Here is a 19,054-nt window from a genome sequence, read left to right as displayed (position 1 = left end):
TTTGAATATATTAATTAGCGACAATAACAATAAAAATTGAATATCTCTATCTTAATAAAAATATTGTTCATATACATACATCCATATGTATACAAATACAAACATACATATATTCTCTCTTTTTAACAATATTTGTTCCTGGGCATGGTATGTTTCATTTGACATGGTGGAAGTTCCTGTCTGGTGCTCAAGTCAAATCTTCCTCCATCTGAAATTCACTCAAACAATAATGAGCAATTGCATGTCTCATATGTTATTTTGAAATCATATACAGGTCATTGGTTTCCTTCTGCTGGAGATGGCTGAGTGTAGTAGTTTAACCTTCATTCAAACCCTGCCCTCCTGGATTGACTGCCTCATTAGCTGTGTCTGACGTGTTGCAAGTAGTCAAGAAACATCCCCTGTTACTATTCTGTGATTGAACTGCTCTGGAAGGGCGAGGTAGAATTCTAGCGCTTGTTCCTCAGTTTTAGCTCTATTCCTCACCCTTGAACAGACACTCTGATACTCTCATTATTTTTTTCTCTTCCTTTTCTCCAGAATCACCAGACATCAGAGTTAAAGACCATCAGGTAGCCCCACCTGTAAATTCCATTTACAATATGCCCAGCAAGTAATTGTCCAGCCTCAGCTTGAACACCAAAGTGACAGGGAGCTTACAACATTCCCACACCACCCTTCATCTTTGGCCAGCTTTAACAATTATGAAAAACATTTAAGTTGAATCCAACTCCTCAAACCATTATTCTACAGTCTCAGTTCTATTCCTCAGAGCCTTACTGAGAAAATGTTCCTCTGCACATGAGAGCTCTTTAAACATCTCCCAGGAAGGCTGTGAGGTCCCCACTGAGCCTTCTCCTCCTAAGGCTGGAGAACTGTTCTTTCTGTGATGTGGGTTCACTTCCCTCCACCACCTTGATTGCTTTCCTGTAAACACACTCATTTATCCATCTCTTTTAAAAGGGACTCTGAACCATTGGCTCTGAAGGCAGCATAACAGCTGCAGCCAGACCAACACAACGTTAAGCAGGTGTGACCGCCTCCCTTGTCCTCGACACTATAGATCTGTTGACTTAGCCTAAGCTCAGATGAATTTTAGGGCTAATATGTTACAAACATGATTAGGACCCCTGTTGCCCCAAATTCTACAAGTCATATTTTTTCCCACATTATTGCTATTGCATTCTGTGCAGGATTCTCTACTTAATCCTATTACATTTGTCTTCTACTTTATTTTTTAGATTTGACATTTATTCCAGTCTGCTAAGGTCTAATGTACTTCCTATCCAGCCAAGTATTGCTCTATTTGGAGATCTATTTGCATGTCTTCTTTATGTCCGTCTGCTCCACTGATAATGATAAATGTTGAACAGAAATTGGCACAGGACAGACGTCTTCAGGTTGACATTGATCTATTATTTAGCACCCTTCAAGAAAAGTTGTTTATCCAGTGACAAATCCTCCCAAAGGCATCACCATCTGGTATTAATGTCTCCTTTTTGATAACAAGACAATCATCAAGAGATACTGTGGAATACCCTGTGGAAATACAGATGCTTGGTATCTACTACAGCCCCCTTCTCTACTAATCACAAAGACAACGGAGGAGAGTTGACTCACCAGTTCTCAGGGACTTTTTTTTCCTAAGGATTTGCAGACCGTCCTATTCACTCACTCAAAAATAGGTATTCAATGTCTGTTATGTTCCACACACGGTGCTAGACACAAGACACTAGGATTCATGCCCCCAGGGTATTTGCGGACTTTAAATAATGCATTCTAGACTTTTCCCTAGAAGCAACACCAATCTCTCTCCTCCCTTCCAAGGTTTAGTCCATCATCAAGCATACAGCAGTTCCTCAGTAAATATTCATTGTATTGAATTTAATAATTATTATAAGTAACACCGATTGAGTGCATACCTGTGACAGACATCAAGCTAAATAAATTAAATAGATTATGCCATTTAATTTTTACAACATACTTTCCCTCCTTTTTATAAACGAGAAAACTGAGGCACAGAGTGGTTAGGTAATTTGCCCAAGCCCACACATCTAGTGAGTGGTGGACACGTGGATACAGACCTAGTCGTCTAACATAAAAGGCCACACGGGCTTAACCACGGTACCATAACTAATGACCCAGCTACTCTGATGGAACCAATGAAAAGCAGATCTCACTTTGTAACCTAAAAATTCATAAGCCTCAGAAAATGTTTTCTAAAAGAATTTAAGCAAGCAACTAGCAAATCCATCTAACAACTCTAGTGGAAATATAAAGATTTTAGGCAAATTTTCATTTGAAAACAAGGTATTTCCATAAAAACAACTTAAGTGTAAAACTGTGATAATTTATCACAATAAATTAATGGTCTCAGCACAAAGCAATGTCAGGATTTTCTTGCCATATCACCAGTATTTCATAGAAATCAAATCATTTTAGGCGTAGGAGGTTCCTTAGAAATTATCTGTTAGTTCAAGAACCAGATGGTGATGGTATTGGATAAATTTTAAGGACTTTCCAACCTCAAGATTCTATGATTCCACTTGCAGAAACAAATTTCCATTTCTATTGATTTCCTTTTTCCATCTGACTAGTTCAAGAGAAATCTTCCATCTGAACACAAAGCATTCATCTTTTCCAACTAAGTGATGAAAAAGCTTGGAGAGATTTATTTTAATTATTCACAAAAATCACTTAACTTTTTCTCAGAAACCAGGATCAGCTAAGACCCTTCTGGGATTCCATAGTATATATAGGGAGACTTCTTATAAGCATATTCATTCTTGATCTATTTTTCTCACGATATTATTTTTCATTATGCTTAGTAACTATGCAATTGAGTTAATAATATTCCATAAACAAATGAAACAACCCTGGCTTTACTCTAATTAAAAGGGCCCTAGACAGTCAAAGCCACAAGTGACCAATCAGTAAGGAAGTAATAAGAAGCAACCACAATATGTATTTCCATCTGTTTAAACACTCCCAATACTAAACTATTCAATAAGATAGTTGGTGAGGTACAGATCAAATATTTCATAATCTCACCTTTTGGAATGATCGTCTTGTCATTCTTATCCAGGGCCTTGCCTTCCTAAACCAGAGGAAGTGCCTGGGAGCCAATGTGTTCCTCTGCAAAGCTAAAATTAAGTACTCATTTGGTGGTTAAATTAAGATCTGACCTTGTACAACTGAAACATAAGCAGTTCTTGGCACACAGTAAAGTATTACCCATGACTTCTCTAGACTCTCATCAAAAGGAACACAAGGCCACAGAGGTGTAATAAGAATATCTGTGTCCTGATTGGTTCAAAGACCTCTCATGAAAATAAATGATCTGCCACTGCACCTGCGATGAGGGTTCCTGCTGAAGGAACAGAGCAAAACCACTTAAATAGAATTTAAAAATACTTTTAAATTAGCTGTTTAAGAGATAAATCTAAGTCTGTGCACCTACAGATCGAAATCCACTTGTAATAAATTTTAACACACACTATTTCTCATTCTCCATCTTTTAGCCTCATGTCAAATCTCATTAAATACAACCTTCTTCTTATACAAATTTACTGTCTTTCATTTGATTTGCATTTCATGGCTGCCCGTCTGATACACAGACAGGATATGACGGTCAGTGACATCTAATCTGATCAAGAATTTTAGGTCAAGTTGTAGAACATATATATAGTCTACAAAAAGTGAGCAGCAGATAGAAGGTAAGTAGAAAATCAAGATTTTAATTGGGGAGGGTTGTTTGTTTTCTATTAAAAAAAACAAAAAAGTTTAGTGTCTTACTGATTTTCTAATGAAAATAATCTGTCTTGAGTTTGTTTAGACATGGTTATCCCTGGGTTAACTTGGGCCAGTGTCAGCATCCACAAAGCCATCTGGCTCCTGTCCCCACCACTGCACTAAAACAACTCTTCCTAAGCCTCTCAGGGACCTCCTAGTGCCCAAGGTTGATCGACGTTTCTCGTTTCCTGGTTCACAGGCCCTGGGTTAGGTTTGCTGTCATTGATCCTCCAACTTTTCCCGAATTCTCCCCTCCTTGGGCTGTGGGGAGCACTATATGCTTTTGTTTATTGTCTTCTCTCTCTGATCCATTCTTCGTACTTGGTATTGATGAATAAAAATATGGATTGCAGTGATCTTACCAGTTTTATTTTAAAATTTGGAAAACCATAAATGTGAGATCAGAGGTTCTAACTCTTCCTTGTGATAAAAGAGGCTGTGTTTCAGTCATCCTTGGAGTAAACCCCGGGAAATATTTTGTATTTATACCAGTATTAACTACATCTTGAAACAGTCAACGTTGAAGGTTAGAACATTGTGTGTATTTAATTATTATTAATCTAATTTGGAAATTTTCAACAAAGAATTCTTATTAAAAGCAACCAGCATTGTGAAACTCTTTAATTTTTACACAATACTTTTTTTAACTTACAGTATTAAAAATTCATATGCTAGGTTACAGTACAACGCAATTTATGGGTAAATCTATACCCAATATTTTAAAATGTGGTTTGGCACATTTCAGGGATATTTCTGCTCTTATACAAATCAGTTTATGCCTGTTTTATGCAATATATAATAGTTATTATAGATCTACTTGTATCATACAATATTTAAAATAATAGAAAGGACATAAAAGAGAGACTGTGTGATGAATAAATGAAAACCTTAGAAGACATAGATGTATGAACAAGTCTTGCCTGACCACTTACTGTAACTGTCACCTTAGATTTGCTCCTTGAATTTTCTGAGACTCAATTTATTCATCTGTAATATGGGAGAGATAATAATAACAGTAATAATGAAAATAATAATAACACAATGACCATGGCACCTACCATTTTTATGAGGTCTATTCCTCAAGTAGTCAATCTTCTATACACACACAATGAAGCGTGCCTTGAATAGTTCAAATATTTAAGAGAATTATTTGTTCATAATGCTAATAATCCCTTCCACATTTGCCTGTTTGGGGAGTTGGCTTTTCCTGCTGAAAATGGAGACAAAGTGAATTGGATGTTTGAACAGTGTACCTCTGGTTTGTCTGGTGAGGGTGAGTTTTGGGGGGTGATGAGCAGTGAAAGACTATTGAATACTACTGTCGTCCTGAGGAAGGTACATATTTTGACACTGACATCCAAATACACGTCCTTCTATCTATATATAGCAAGAAATGCATGTCCTGTTTCAAGATGATAATTATAGCAACTGATATGAGGAGTCTTAGGAAAAACTGGTTAGAGCACCGTGTTAGAGGGACTGTCCCTGGAGCCACTCATTTTTATTTTGGGAACAAGGGATTTGGGTAGCGTTGTACATGAACTTCCAGGGAGCAATGTGGCATCCTGGCCTTAAGGCACCTGCTGCTACTATACTCCTCACTTGCCCACAGGTACTCTCGGTTCCTGAAAACATGTGTGGGGCTGGCAGGCCTTTGACTATGAATTAAAAACACAGCTTTTGCTATGATTAGCCATACAATCACATCTACCCCCCACAAAGCCATTCATCACATTTCTTTCCCATGGAGCCCGTTCTTTATAAAAGCCTTAACAGAACTATAGCTTTATCTTCGCCTTCTGGGCAAAATGTTGTTGTTCAAACACCTTGGAGCATCCTACTTTGTTTTGTCCTATTATTTTGTAGCTCAGTAAGCAATACCTATGTACATCGCACTTGGCTTCATTTTCACTTGTATATATTTCAGATTTTCTCCTCCTCCTTCCTCCCTTTCTGCACTTGTTCATTATTTTGGCCTTGGAGGCTGTGATTAAAAAATTCACACTTTATTTCAGTTGTGTATAAAACAGAGTAGAAAAATGTGAGAAAAGAAAAGAAATCCTTTATTGTAGTATGCTGCCGGTACTTTGATAATTGCTTGTTTGCTTTTGCTATGCTTTCCACTGTTTTTTCAGACTGAAAGTCAAACAAGTGAACCTGTGAGTCAAATGTATTAGCACCACACTCCATTAGGAGCTCTGAGGTCACCGGCCCCTGGAAGAACCTGCACTGTTGACATCACTGGTCGTTTGGTTTCCATGCAGCAGCACAAAGGCAAGTGATGAGAGGGTCGTTTTTAGGAAGGTAGCGCTGCAGTCACGCTACACCAATGATGAGCAAAAAGTGGGAAGAATTCTGTACTGGGACTCAGCTACATTTATCACTTTATCACCAGTGTCTGGGGAAGTGCTTGCCATATAGAGCACGCGTCAAATATGCACTAAATGCTTTGCTGAACACTGGTTACTTGTTCATGTGGGGTAGCAGTTATTTCCTGTCTAATTTAACTAAAGGTTAATTCAATTAAAACTGAGTCATAGTGAATTTTAAGAAAGCAGGTTCATCTTTCTTTTTTAGAACAAAGCTCTCAATTTTCACTACTGTGAGAGACATTTCAAGTGCATCTAAGAGAAAGAACTCTGGATTAAAAGAAGACAGGGAATCTGTATTTTAGTCTCAGATCTGTCCATATCTTTGTGAATTAAGGCAAATCATTTAAATGTCTGTGTCTCAGTTTCTGCCTATGTAAAAATACTGCTCACATTATTTAACATCTTTCTAGAATAAAATAAGAGCACAATTATGGAAGTTTTTTGAAAAGAACAGTAATCACTATACAGACACAGGATTTATTAATAGTATCATACTTCTAGGACATAAAGTGGACATGAAAGAAACTATCCCATTTGGTTGTCAATTCTGTACATGCCGACATTTTAGCATATGCAGAATGCGGTGCTAACACTTCAGGATGTGCATGCCAAGATGGCTGGGATACACAGTTCTGGTCCTTAAGAAGTTTTCCATTGTGTACAGAACAAATGCATAGAAAAGAAGCCAGAATTTGATAAGAGAGATAAGACCCTAAGTAGGCTGTAGAGGAGAGGATCGGAGAACAAAGACACACACACACAAACACACATTTGAGTTTTAAAAAGAGAAAATGGTTTTACATTAATGGATCATCAAAGCACTTTGACAGTTTTTCTTTTTCTTCTAGTCTTTTATAATTCTGACCTCTCACATATCCCAAATTGATAGTGCTAAGTCAAGAAGACTTCCACTATTCTTAGTACCTTATTTAATATAAACTAAACATAATCATAATCAAGACTGTATAATAGAACTTAATATTGGAAACCAAAGCAAAATTTGAATTATTGAAAATTCAGAATTGTATTCTGTTCTTTCTGAAAAGAATTGATCTTTTCATGTGTACCTGTTATGTTTCAAGTTTCCAAGTTGCTAATGCATGACATTCCATCAATTAATATTTCATTTTGTAAAAGATAATTTTAACATTAATAGTTATGGGAAAATTATATGAATTTGATGAGAAAACTTACCATGCTAAAATTCAAAACTTTCAATGTAAATCTAACTTTTCTGCCATTAAAAGATCCTGCTCTTGGGGGGCTGGCCCCGTGGCCGAGTGGTTAAGTTCGCGCGCTCCACTGCAGGCGGCCCGGTGTTTCATTGGTTCGAATCCTGGGCGCGGACATGGCACTGCTCATCAAACCACGCTGAGGCAGCGTCCCACATGCCACAACTAGAAGGACCCACAACGAAGAATATACAACTATGTACTGGGGAGAAAAAGGAAAAAATAAAAATCTTAAAAAAAAAAAAAAAAAAGATCCTGCTCTTGCCCCTCATGTATTCAGATCTTTATCTTTACAATTCAAATTTGACCCACCACTTTGTGTATGTTAAAACAATTTCAATATAAAAGGTAAGCTTAGTGATTCTTTCAGGAAACTAGAAAAATGTGGTTATTTCTGCTGGAGTTAGATTTACCTCCAGTAAACAGTGTCAGTACTAAGACAAAATACTCTGGACTTTCCAAATGATTTTTCTCCTAAATATTTGGCTTAGTTGTGGCCTGATTTGAGGATGTATTACGTAATTATCACACACATAAGGCAAACTTTTCATATTTCCTTCACATGTGCCATAATATAAAAAGTATTAAAATCAAGTTGAGTTTGAGGTTTTGTTAAGGTGTTTTGGTACAGCTTGGAATGTCTGGGTAGTAATCCAGTCCTGGAGCTCTGGACCATCCAGTCTTACTTTCAAGGGGGCTCTGAAAGGTATACAATAGTGAACCCAATCACAGGCTATAGAGCATCTTACAAAGTCAAAAATGGTAGGACCCAGAGAAGCAAATGAATGTGAGATTCTCACAAACGTGATATTTGACAAATATTTATTGAGCACGTACCATTTCAGGTACCGCCCTAGCCACCAACTACCTACCCGGTCCCTATCCTGCAGGAATTTACATTTAAATTAGTGAAGTGAATGTTAAATAAAATAAATTGTGGGACATTTTATGAAGAATAAGCATAACAATAGTTAGTAGCAGCTGTATCGCGTATGAATCCCCACCAGGAATGGGTCAGTTCGGGATTCAATCCTAGTGCTTCCTAAAATAGTATTCAGGGAATAGAGAGAAGGAGTTTCCTTTCCTGTTTGAATAAATTTGTTTCTGTAACCATTTAACAAGGTTAAACAGTTTGTTTTTCAGAATGTTTAATATGTAAAAGTGAATCTCTAAGAGGGGGAATTGGTACACAATTCAAATGCAAGATGAGTTGAGTTTTTTGTAAAGATAATTTAAATCCCACAACTAAAAAATGCAGTCAGGGAAATGCTAACACATTCATATATCCGTCCGTTCCTTCACTAGTACCATACTATTTTATTATTACAGCTTCATAGAACGATGTGATATTTAGCAGGACAATTCCTCCCTCATAATTTTTTTTGGTAAATATTTTTGTTATTTCACACATGATCTCTTTCAGATGACTTTTAGACTCATCTAGTCAAAATGGAATTGTGACAGGGAATACCCTAAGACTAGATTCCTTTGGGAAGAATTGATATGTCTTAAATATTCAATATCCCCACCCAGGAATATGGTATGTCTCAATTTATTCAAAACTTTTCTTTTGAACACATATAAAGTATCATAATTCTTTAAGCCTTGAATATTTCTTAAGTACTTTTCCCTCAGTATTTGTAATTCTCTTTGTGAATAGAACAGTTTTTCCTCAGTATACTTGAATTGGTGATAATTGGCATATACAAAATTAACCCTCTTTGCATATTCACTTTAATTCAGCTGCCTTTCAGAACACTTATTTGTTCTAATGGTTTTAGGTTGATTTTCTTGCATTCTCTACCTTTTGTACACAGTACCAGCATGCTGAGTGGTTGAAAACCTTATGAGAAATATTAGACTAGCTTGTTAGTGGGGCAAAAAGAGATTCTACTATGAAACATTTAGAGCAAATAATTAGTGTGGAAACACTAACTCTAAGAGTGATTTCTACAGAGCAGTGGTTCTCAGGCTTGGCTCCCATTGGTATCACCTGGAGAGCTTGAAAAAACGCTGATGCCTGGGCCCCTCCCCAGATATTCTGATTTAATTCCTGGGCATTGGGACACTCAAAACTCTGCAGGTGATTCTACTGTGTTGCCAAGCTCAGGAACCATATTTACAGAGTGATCTAAAATAACGAATTCGCTGTCATGCAAAAATCTATTTCTTTCATTCCTAATTGTTAATTTCGCTCTTTGACTTATCTAACTTTTGATTTTAAAGCAAATAAAATTTTAAAACATATTCTCATTTTTACTTATCTCAAAATCATTCGCTTATTCAATAAATATTTTCTAAGCACTGTTTCAGACATACTGTTCTGGGTACTCCGGCTATAGCAATGAATATGACATATCACCATCTGACATGCAGGGATTTTTCTCTGTTTGAAGGTAAAATCTACAGTAGTTGTCTTGGATTTGATGTTGGATTTGAAAAAGGGGAGACCAGAATGAAGCTTATGCAATTGGAAGGATAGAGTTGCTGTTAACTACGATGGGAAAGGTTCCAGAAGGAGCAGGTTTAGAGTAGAGGAATAGGAGCTCAGCTTGGATCATGTAAAGGTTGAAATACCTGTTAAAGTCTAAGAGGAAAGGTTAAGTAGGCAGGTGAATGTGAGTCCAAGTTTAGGGGGGGAGTCTGAGCTGGAGAAATAAATTAGTGATAGTTAAAGCTACAAGGCTAGATGAGCTCACTAAACGAGTGTGTGTAGATATAAAAATAAAGACATTCGAGGGATGAACCCCAGGCTAACGAAAGCTACAAGACAGAATGCAAGTGAAGGGAAGAAAATATGTGCAGCAGGAGGGAGTGACCCACTCTATCAAATTCTGCCACTCAGTCCAATAAGATGAGGACTGAGAACCGACCGCTGGATTTAGCAACCTTTAGGTTTGTTTTCTTCTTTCTTTCTTTCTTTTTTTTTTTTTAACAATAACAACTGCTTTTGAATCAAAAGAATGCCATATTTCAAATTTAAGTAGAATTTAAAATTGTTCTCTTATAATTCCTCAGAAAATCATGGACACAGAGGGGCAAATGGTTAAGGTAGAGGGCAGGACTGTGACATGATGATCAATATCGAAGAGGACTTGGAGCTGCTTAGAATTGAGCCGCATTTCGTGGTCCTCGATTCAGCTTAGAGCCCACTTCCCCACAATACTTCCTCAGATGACCTACACTCACCAGAAAGGACAGTGCCGAGAGGCTTGCAAGTGGGTCAGTCTCTCACCTCTCTGGATCTTCCCTTTCTCAGCTGAAATATTAAAATTAGGCCTGGAATTAGACGAGCTCTGATTTCCCTTTAAGTTTTAAGAATCTATAATGCTATCATTTTAGGTTCTATGGTCTGAACAATCCTTACTCGTAAAGTTTCAGATTCTCCTAAAATATTGTGTTTGCGATGCTGCCATTTCTTTGCCTTCTATGTGAAGTAGATTTTAAAACAGAGTCTAATAGATTAATCCTTAAATAGGATTTACCCTGGTTTATTTCACTGTCCTACATTATCATTTCTGAGTGACCTAGATGAGATCTATTCCCCTTCGAATAGTACTACATTCATTTATTTGCTAGGCATGGATTTATTAGTTACTATGTGCCAGGTACAATGATAATATTAAACAAGGCCGTTCTTACTCTCAATTGATGGAGGAGATGAAGAGACGACCGAAAGAAGGCTATGCTGAGCTTCCAGGAGGGAACGAAGAATGTGTCACAGAGAAGATAAAGGCTTGAGCTGAGAATCGAAAGATGAAAAGGATTTTTTTGGATAACCTAAAAAAGGACAGGCATTCCAGGCAGAGAAAATGCACATAGGTCTGAGGGAAAATGGCATATGTGAGGGGAATTATGAACACTTACTATAGCTGGTCACAGAATGCACTGAGGAGCCTGTAGTAAACGAACAGGAGTCAGAACATGAAGGACACTATATACTGATCTAGGGAAGTCAAGGTTTTATTTTCTCTCTTCCTCTTGGGCAGTGGAAGTAAGAAAGGACTTTCTCCTGGGGTGAATTAGAGTGAGTGGTAGTAACCAGCAGACTGTCTAAAGGTCACATGTATAGTCTGAACATTTCGAACACACCCTCCCTATGGAGAGTCTAATATAACCCACCTGCCATCCTCTCCCACCCTCCCTTCCACAAAGACATAACCTTCAAATGCTGTGGAATGAGTTTGTCCCTCAAGTGTTCTGAGTCTGAGAACCACTGCAGGAGGCAAGAGGAAGCCACAGGAGCATGTTAGGCAGAAAAACATCATGATCTGATTTATCAATTTCTCTTCTTTCTCCTAATTTCGCAGATATTTTATCACTAAAATTGAGATGTAGGTTTTGTGCCAAATTAATAGGAGGTGCTCTGTTCACAAATGAATACGGAGCACAGGAGCGCAACTGCTGCCCCAGCACTCACCAGAATGCACGACTGGGGCAGTCAAGAGGCTCTACAGTCGTTATTCCATTTGCTTTACTTAAAAAATTCATTCATATTGTTTTAAATGGTTTGTGGAAACCTTTTTAAAAATACCCACAAGGCCTGATATTTTCTGCTCAAAACTTGTCAGACTTGGAGTGACAAAAAGGGAAAAAATATGCAAACATATATGGTATATTCACAACTGGATTTAAATAGCAATAAAAGAAAATTTTCATTTTACAAAGTAATTTATTAAATAATTGCTTAAATAGCAAGTTATCCTTATAATTTGATGTACATGAATTCCACTAAAAGACTTCTCAGAGAGCTATCTTTTGTGCAGCAAAGTTCGCAAGTTCTTTAGAACCAAAAAAATAAAAAAAGATGGAGGTAGGAATAATGAAAATATACTCTTAAGACAAGTTGGGCAGGATTCTTCCTCTGGCATGGAGACTAGGTGTCTGGAGAATGACTTTTTTCTAACTACAAGGTTGAATGATCATGTCCTGCCTCCACTCTCCCCCTCTAACAATGCCAAAGGTGGGCAAATAGTAAAGCAATGCTGGTATTTGGTAAATTCATTATTGATGATGTTGTGGTTTTGAATTCCAAGTGTTAGGAAGTTAGTGGAGTTTCTCCATAGTGGCTAACAGACCTTCTACAGCCTTCTACTATCTAGTGAGAAGAATTTCCTCAAGCATATTCTGCAACACTCACGCTCTGAGAGAGAAGTACCACTTCCTCCCCTACAAAGAACTAAAGGAAGGCTGTGGGAGACAAATACCACCTGGCTGTGGATTGAGTTAGTGGTAAATAAAGGCTATTTCTAAAAGGAGGTCAGTTCCACCAAAACATGCTAAAGCTGTGCCTCTGTGAAAGAAGCACCATCTGGGGGGAGGAGAGTTTAACGGGAATGAACGCCCAGTGGTTTGCCTTTCAATTCTGTATTTGGAACTCTTAGGTGTGCACTGTGAATGCATCAGTTGTTTGTCATAACAAATTTAACCAGATGGCCTCTGACTGGGCCTCAATAGTGTATTTTAGAGCAGTTTGCCACCTAATAAGAATAATGATGGCCAGTATTTATTAAGTTCTTGTTATAACCAAGCATTATGCTAAATTCCTTCCTCAGGGCTTCTGTGTACAGTTGTGTGGGTTGTGCTGTACACAAGGATGCTTAGGTAAAGGGCTGAGAGGACTGACACCCATCTTTATCTCCACTCACTGAGATGAGCGCCCTGGTGAAGGGTTGTATCCCCCTGGAGAGAGGGCGGAAATTTTCTAAATTGCACATAAGTGTTGTATAATGCAGTCCTTGTCCTGTATATGCATTAATTCACATTTAATCCTCACAACATTCTTGCACAGTAGGTGTTACTTTATCAAGGTCATTTTTCAACGAGGAAGTAAGGCTTATGGGGTTAAGTAAATTGCCCGAGGTTGTGCAGCTAGTGAAGGGCGAGTGCTAGGATTTTAATCCAGACAGCCTTGACCATTATGCTAGAGGCCTCCCAGAAGTGTGAATGTGGGTGTGTGGGTGTGTGTGTGCACAGGAGCGAGAGAGCTAGAGTTGCTGTGTGGTGTCTTCTCGATACAGAGTAGCCCCTGCTCAAATGGCCCAAAGCGGATGCAGGCTCAGAGCTGGCTCTGTACCTGGCAAGTTTGATTGTGATGGCTGTTCAACTCAATAATTCAAGCAACTCAACAAGTAGCCAAACCAAAACTTCATCAAGCACTGCATTAGAGAACTGCACCTCAAGACTTACCCTGCTACCTTAGGTCCACTTGTTTTTTTGGTTTTTTTGAGGAAGATTAGCCTTGAGCTAACTACTGCCAGTCCTCCTCTTTTTGCTGAGGAATCCTGGCCCTGAGCTAACATCTGTGCCCATCTTCCTCTACTTTATATGTGGGACACCTACCACAGCGTGGGGTGCCAAGCGGTGCCATATCCGCACCCAGGATCTGAACCCGCGAACCCTGGGACAACGAGAAGCAGAATGTGCGAACTTAACCGCTGCGCCACCGGGCTAGCCCCGGCTCCACTTGTTTGCTCTCTGAACAGCCTATACACATTCTTCCCTCTGTGTCTTATTCAAGCTGTCACCTGTCTCAAATGCCCTTCGTTGCCACTCCCCATTTCTGCCTGCAGAAGTCCTTCTGCTCCTTTAAGACCCAGCTTAAGTCTGCCTTCTCCCTCTCTACCAAGTTTTTCCCATCCTGTCAAAGTATCTCATTTTCTCCTTTATTTTCTGATTACATATTTTTTGTTTGCCTTATGATTATTCATGTACATTTCCTACATTAGGTTTTTGTTTGTAACCTCTGAGGACATGGGGTGTAACGCGTGGGATTTGCATAATGCAGGTGTTCAATAAATGTGAACTGAATTGAAGGCCTGGGAACCTAAATAATAGTAAGAGAAACCTGCAGCTGCACCATATTTAATGTTCTCATTTAAACTAAACGCCCAAATAGGAATTTCGTAGCACAAGGAAAGACAAGCTGGGAGTCTTAAGGCAAATCCACGATGCATTCTATAACATAATAGATTTGCTTTTAATAAAGACCTAGTGAATAATTTAATTAGTGTGATTTGCCATAATTAACTCAGCTCCCAGGAGCTGAAAGAGTTATAGATTTGTAAATCTCTTGGTACCAGGCAGGTTGCAAACTAGTTCTGAGTTAATTTGTAACTTTCATTTTGGCTGTGATTATCTATTAAGCCCTCAGGCTAAAGTCAGGCAGAAATTAAGTAGAAGGGAAAAAAAAGAAAAGCCATTCGGGATATTTCTGAGAATATTTATAGAGAATTTATTTTGTGTAGAAATGAATTGGTAATAAAAAAACAATTCAAAGAACTATTATAACCTCTGAAGTGAGTACCTAGCACTGTAGAAATTTAACAATGGATATTCATTTAAAAAAAATTTAAGATCCTTATTCTGCAATCCTAAGAAGATATTTTTATCTAAGATTTTTTCCCATTTTAGCTTTGAAATTATCAAGGAAAACATGCTGTTACTATGGAATCAGTGTATTAAAATATAATTGGTAAAATAAATATGACCCACATTTTTATATATTAGATAGCATTTACTATTAATTGTTACTTGATTCTTACCTTTGCATACAAAATATCTTGCATATCAGTTGTGTTTTCATAGATTTGTATTAATTAAGAAAAACAAAACTGGATATTCCAAAAAGGAAATAGGAGAAATAAGATTTCATGAAGTTTACAGATGGCAATGATTCAGTTGTCTGAATCTCTGCAAGAGGGAGGATAGACTACAGGACATAAAATTTTAACTACGTACACACAGATTTCACTGAGAAAGAAAAGGGTGAGGCATTGAATGAAATGGGTCACAGCAACCTCTCTCACGAGCTCAGATATTAACAGGGCACATACTAAGGATGGCAAAGGTCCCTATAATAGGATAAATATAACAACTGGTGATCATAATGTTAGGAAAGCTAAAGCTTCAAATTCACTGAGCTTGCAGAATGGAATGAATGAGTGAGTGAATGAATAAGTACTAAAAATATAGACAGAACTTTTTAAAGAGAGTTCTTTAAAGAGAAGTAGAAGCAGGAAAGGGGATGTTCACAGTTTAGGTGAATGGCAAATATTAAAATGACAGGCATCTAAGTCAAGGCAAGTTACCTCCTAGAGACTGAAAAACATACAGTTCTGATCACAGAAATACTGCTGGTAAAAGCGTGAGCAAGACGAAGAATGAAAGAGGCATAATGAGTCTTTGGATGGGGAAATGTTGTCATGTTTCTATTAACTGATGCAAAATATAAGCAGGTAGTTTGTGAGTAGCTAGGACAGGAATAGATTATCCAGTATGGTTTTGAATAACTTTTACCAGTTGAGCCTTATTTTACTATTCATATATTCTTTTATTCATTCAATATTTTAAAAGTAATTTCCATGTGCAAGGTACTATGCTTGGTATTTTTTTTCATAAAGAACACTAGTGCAGTAAACAGAGATTGTGATTTCTACAATGCCCTTGACAGAAACTCACCCAGCAACGTTGGGGATAAGATAAAGAAACGTGGCTGAAGAAGAGTTAGTGGGTTTAAGAGTAAATAAGCATACCCCCCAAAATCTTAGTAAAGGGTTGTTGTCAATTTGACTATCTCGTTCAAGAAGTTCACCATGTCTATTAACATTTTAAATCAACTGTTATGAGCGTTGAATTTTGGGCTTTTCAAAACCTGGGAAGGAGAGAATTATTGCAGAAAGAATTAAAGTTGACTTACAATGATGAATAAAATGACAAAATTGCATGAATTAAAATGGATCTGAATAAAAAAGTCGAGCCAAAATAAAAGTGGATACCATTGTGATGGGTTCACCTATCTTAAGTGAACCGAAAATTGGGTCCTAAGTTTTCTAATAACTGTTAAGGAGAGGAAACCAGACCATTTATAGAAATATTTAAAATAAAACATAGAGCTCGGTTCTGGAATAGTGACAGTTTTTCTCAGTATCAAAATAATAGTGAAAAACATCCCCACAAATAACACAAACACAAGTGCTAATTTTTTTTTTTTTAAAGATTTTATTTTTTCCTTTTTCTCCCCAAAGCCCCCTGGTACATAGTTGTGTATTCTTCGTTGTGGGTTCTTCTAGTTGTGGCATGTGAGACGCTGCCTCAGCGTGGTCTGATGAGCAGTGCCATGTCCGCGCCCAGGATTCGAACTAACGAAACACTGGGCCGCCTGCAGCGGAGCGCGCGAACTTAACCACTCGGCCACGGGGCCAGCCCAAGTGCTAATTTTTTTTAATCAAAATACATAGTCATCTCAATATGCCAGAAAAACAGGGAATATCCAACAATGGAATTTATGAAGGATATATTTAAGCCTGACATTTAAATTCAAAATATTAGTCATACAGGTCAATGAAGTAAAGACCTGTCTTAATAGCTAATTATATGAAAAAGACAGAGACTTCAGTTGTTGAATTAATATGAGCTAGTTATGCAATAGTTATTTTTACAACTGCCCAACTGCAATCTTATAGAGTATTAATAAAAGAATAGTTTTCATATCAAAATAGATAATAGGAATTTTTTTGAGTTTGGACATGGGTATATAAGTTTGTATTTTTCTCCTTCTCTTTCTGGAAAATTGCATGAAAACCACAAGGAGAGTGTCAAAAACCAAACTCCATTTCAGCAAAACTCCATTTTCAGCAAAACTAGACTAATATAGTCAGTAGACTCCACAAAAAATGTAAGGGCTGCTAAAAGCACACAGATTAGAAAGAAATCTTTACAGGAGGATATAAAAAGAAGTACAGAGTGGTGAGAAGGCCTGATGACAGCAGATCTTAAAAACACCTGCAAAGATACCCTTTCTAATGGTGAAGAACTCACATCAGAGTGAGTTCTACGGCAAAAGCTATTATCTTTGATTGTAGCAATCTATGCAGGAACTAAGGAGAGCAAGGTATTGGCACAAACCTGTTTGGATCTGATTTGGTTCAGAGACACAGAGGAAGGCAGCTACACAAAGAATCCCATAGATGAGGTGTAGCTGCAGAAAGCAGTCTCTGCCATCTCTTGGACGTAGCAGGCCCAGGAAAATCCAACTTATTTGAAAAATGACTAACAAACATGGAAGTCTTATAGAATGCATATAAAAGTACAATTAAAGAAATAGAAAAGAATAGCAAAACTTTTCAACAGATAAATTATACTCATCTGGAAAATGTTGCCATTGAGCAGATGAAAATTATGGTCATATATTTTATCAATTAACAAAACAACCACCACTACACAACTTCATCTATGAAGGAAGACTACAGGGTAGCAATGTGAGAATTAAGTGAAGAGATGAAGATGGAATAGGAGGAGATGAAATAACAGCTGGCAGAATTCAGGAAAGAAGTAGAAGAGAAAAAAAAGTGTCACAGAAATGAAGATCAAATTCAAAGGACATCTCAATGGAGAATAAACCCCAAAGAGGACACAGTGTGAAACATCAGGGACAAAAATGAGAAGAGAAAAGAAAATGGAATGAAAATAAAGAAGGCATTAAAAAGGATAGTAGAGTATGTATCTATATGTCTATATATCTTTATCTATATATAAAACAGTCAAATAAAGTCCAATCAACGCATAGTTTGAGACCCTAAAAAAGAGAGTTAAAAAAATAGAAGCTAGCAAGAATTGAAAGACATAAACAAAGAAAAATTTCCTAAAATAAAAGAATATTTAAATCTAAATAGCTACAGGACACACTGTGTTCCAGGGGAAAATGACCCATAAAGTCAATATAGAGACATAGCCTAGTAATGTCACTGGATTTTAAAGATAAAGAAAGAAAACTGTGCTGCCAGGGTAAAAAAAAAATCAAATTATTTACAAGGGGAATAGCAATCTGACATATTTCTCCAAAGCAACACCTATAGGAAACTCAAGGAGAGAAAATATGAGCCAATAATTTTATATCTAGTCAAGCTGTCTTTCAAGGATGAAGCTGTAAGACTAAAGATATATTGTTCCCATGAGCCCTTCTTAAAGAAACTGCTAGAGGATTACTTCAGCCAAACAATAATAGCCGAAGTAACTATGACAAATGAATTAGCAGAGAACATTGAAAAATATTTACTGTAGAGCTGATAATAAAAGAAATAGGAATTTGGGTTACATAACAGAATGTTGATGTTATATGCCCATACAACATAGACATGATACAAGTAACATAAATTTGGGACAGAAGGAAAAGAAGAGAAGTGGTATTGATTGCCTCATCTGCTGTAGCTGGGAACACAACAACAAAAAGTTAATCTGACCTACCAAATAATGGAAGTATAAAAATGCTTAACATATGACAGTAAACACTAAGAAAGGGAATTTTTTTTACTGAAATTGGGTGGGAGAGGAAATGCAGCAGAGGGGGAGAGGAAGAGGAAGATGATAATTTTAGCATTTTTTTTCCTAGTAGGAAACTAACAGGTACTGTCTAGGAAAATTGGAAACCAAGAGAATTATGTAATATTATAAGTACAAAGTTAACCACTAAATTAAAAAACAGAAGCCTTCCTAAATATCTGAAGAACTACATAAAATAAAAACAGACTGTATGCGAAAAGATGTTTTTAAAAACTACAAAAACCAGAGCAAATATTTCTGTTATATCATTAAATATAAACGCACCTAACTCATTAGTTAAGAAAAAGGATCAATTTGACATATTCATAATCAAAGATT

The 19,054-nt window shown here is 37.2% G+C and overlaps 2 protein-coding genes across 9 annotated transcripts in view; one reads left to right on the top strand and one right to left on the bottom strand.

Annotated features, from left to right (window-relative positions):
- ASB15 (ankyrin repeat and SOCS box containing 15) overlaps nucleotides 1–19,054 on the bottom strand; it is a 54,611-nt gene that overhangs the window by 27,798 nt on the left and 7,759 nt on the right. For 2 of the 8 annotated variants that reach the window (XM_070264998.1, XM_023639586.2), the window contains exon 1: nucleotides 3,052–3,185. The exons of 4 other annotated variants lie outside the window; for them this stretch is intronic. The gene's annotated coding sequence lies outside the window, so the exon portion shown is untranslated. Of the gene's footprint in view, nucleotides 1–3,051; nucleotides 3,225–19,054 lie in introns of those variants that run through there. 2 more of the 8 variants (XM_023639583.2, XM_023639585.2) reach the window with 2 other exon arrangements.
- Nucleotides 10,060–19,054, top strand: part of NDUFA5 (NADH:ubiquinone oxidoreductase subunit A5) — a 35,070-nt gene continuing 26,075 nt past the window's right edge. Inside the window, exon 1 of the mRNA XM_070264287.1 lies at nucleotides 10,060–10,291. The gene's annotated coding sequence lies outside the window, so the exon portion shown is untranslated. The remainder of the gene's footprint in view (nucleotides 10,292–19,054) is intronic.

The sequence above is a fragment of the Equus caballus genome, chromosome 4 (assembly GCF_041296265.1).
Source record: "Equus caballus isolate H_3958 breed thoroughbred chromosome 4, TB-T2T, whole genome shotgun sequence".
NCBI classification, from domain to species: Eukaryota; Metazoa; Chordata; class Mammalia; order Perissodactyla; family Equidae; genus Equus; species Equus caballus.
This window is presented reverse-complemented; position numbering and strand designations above follow the sequence as displayed.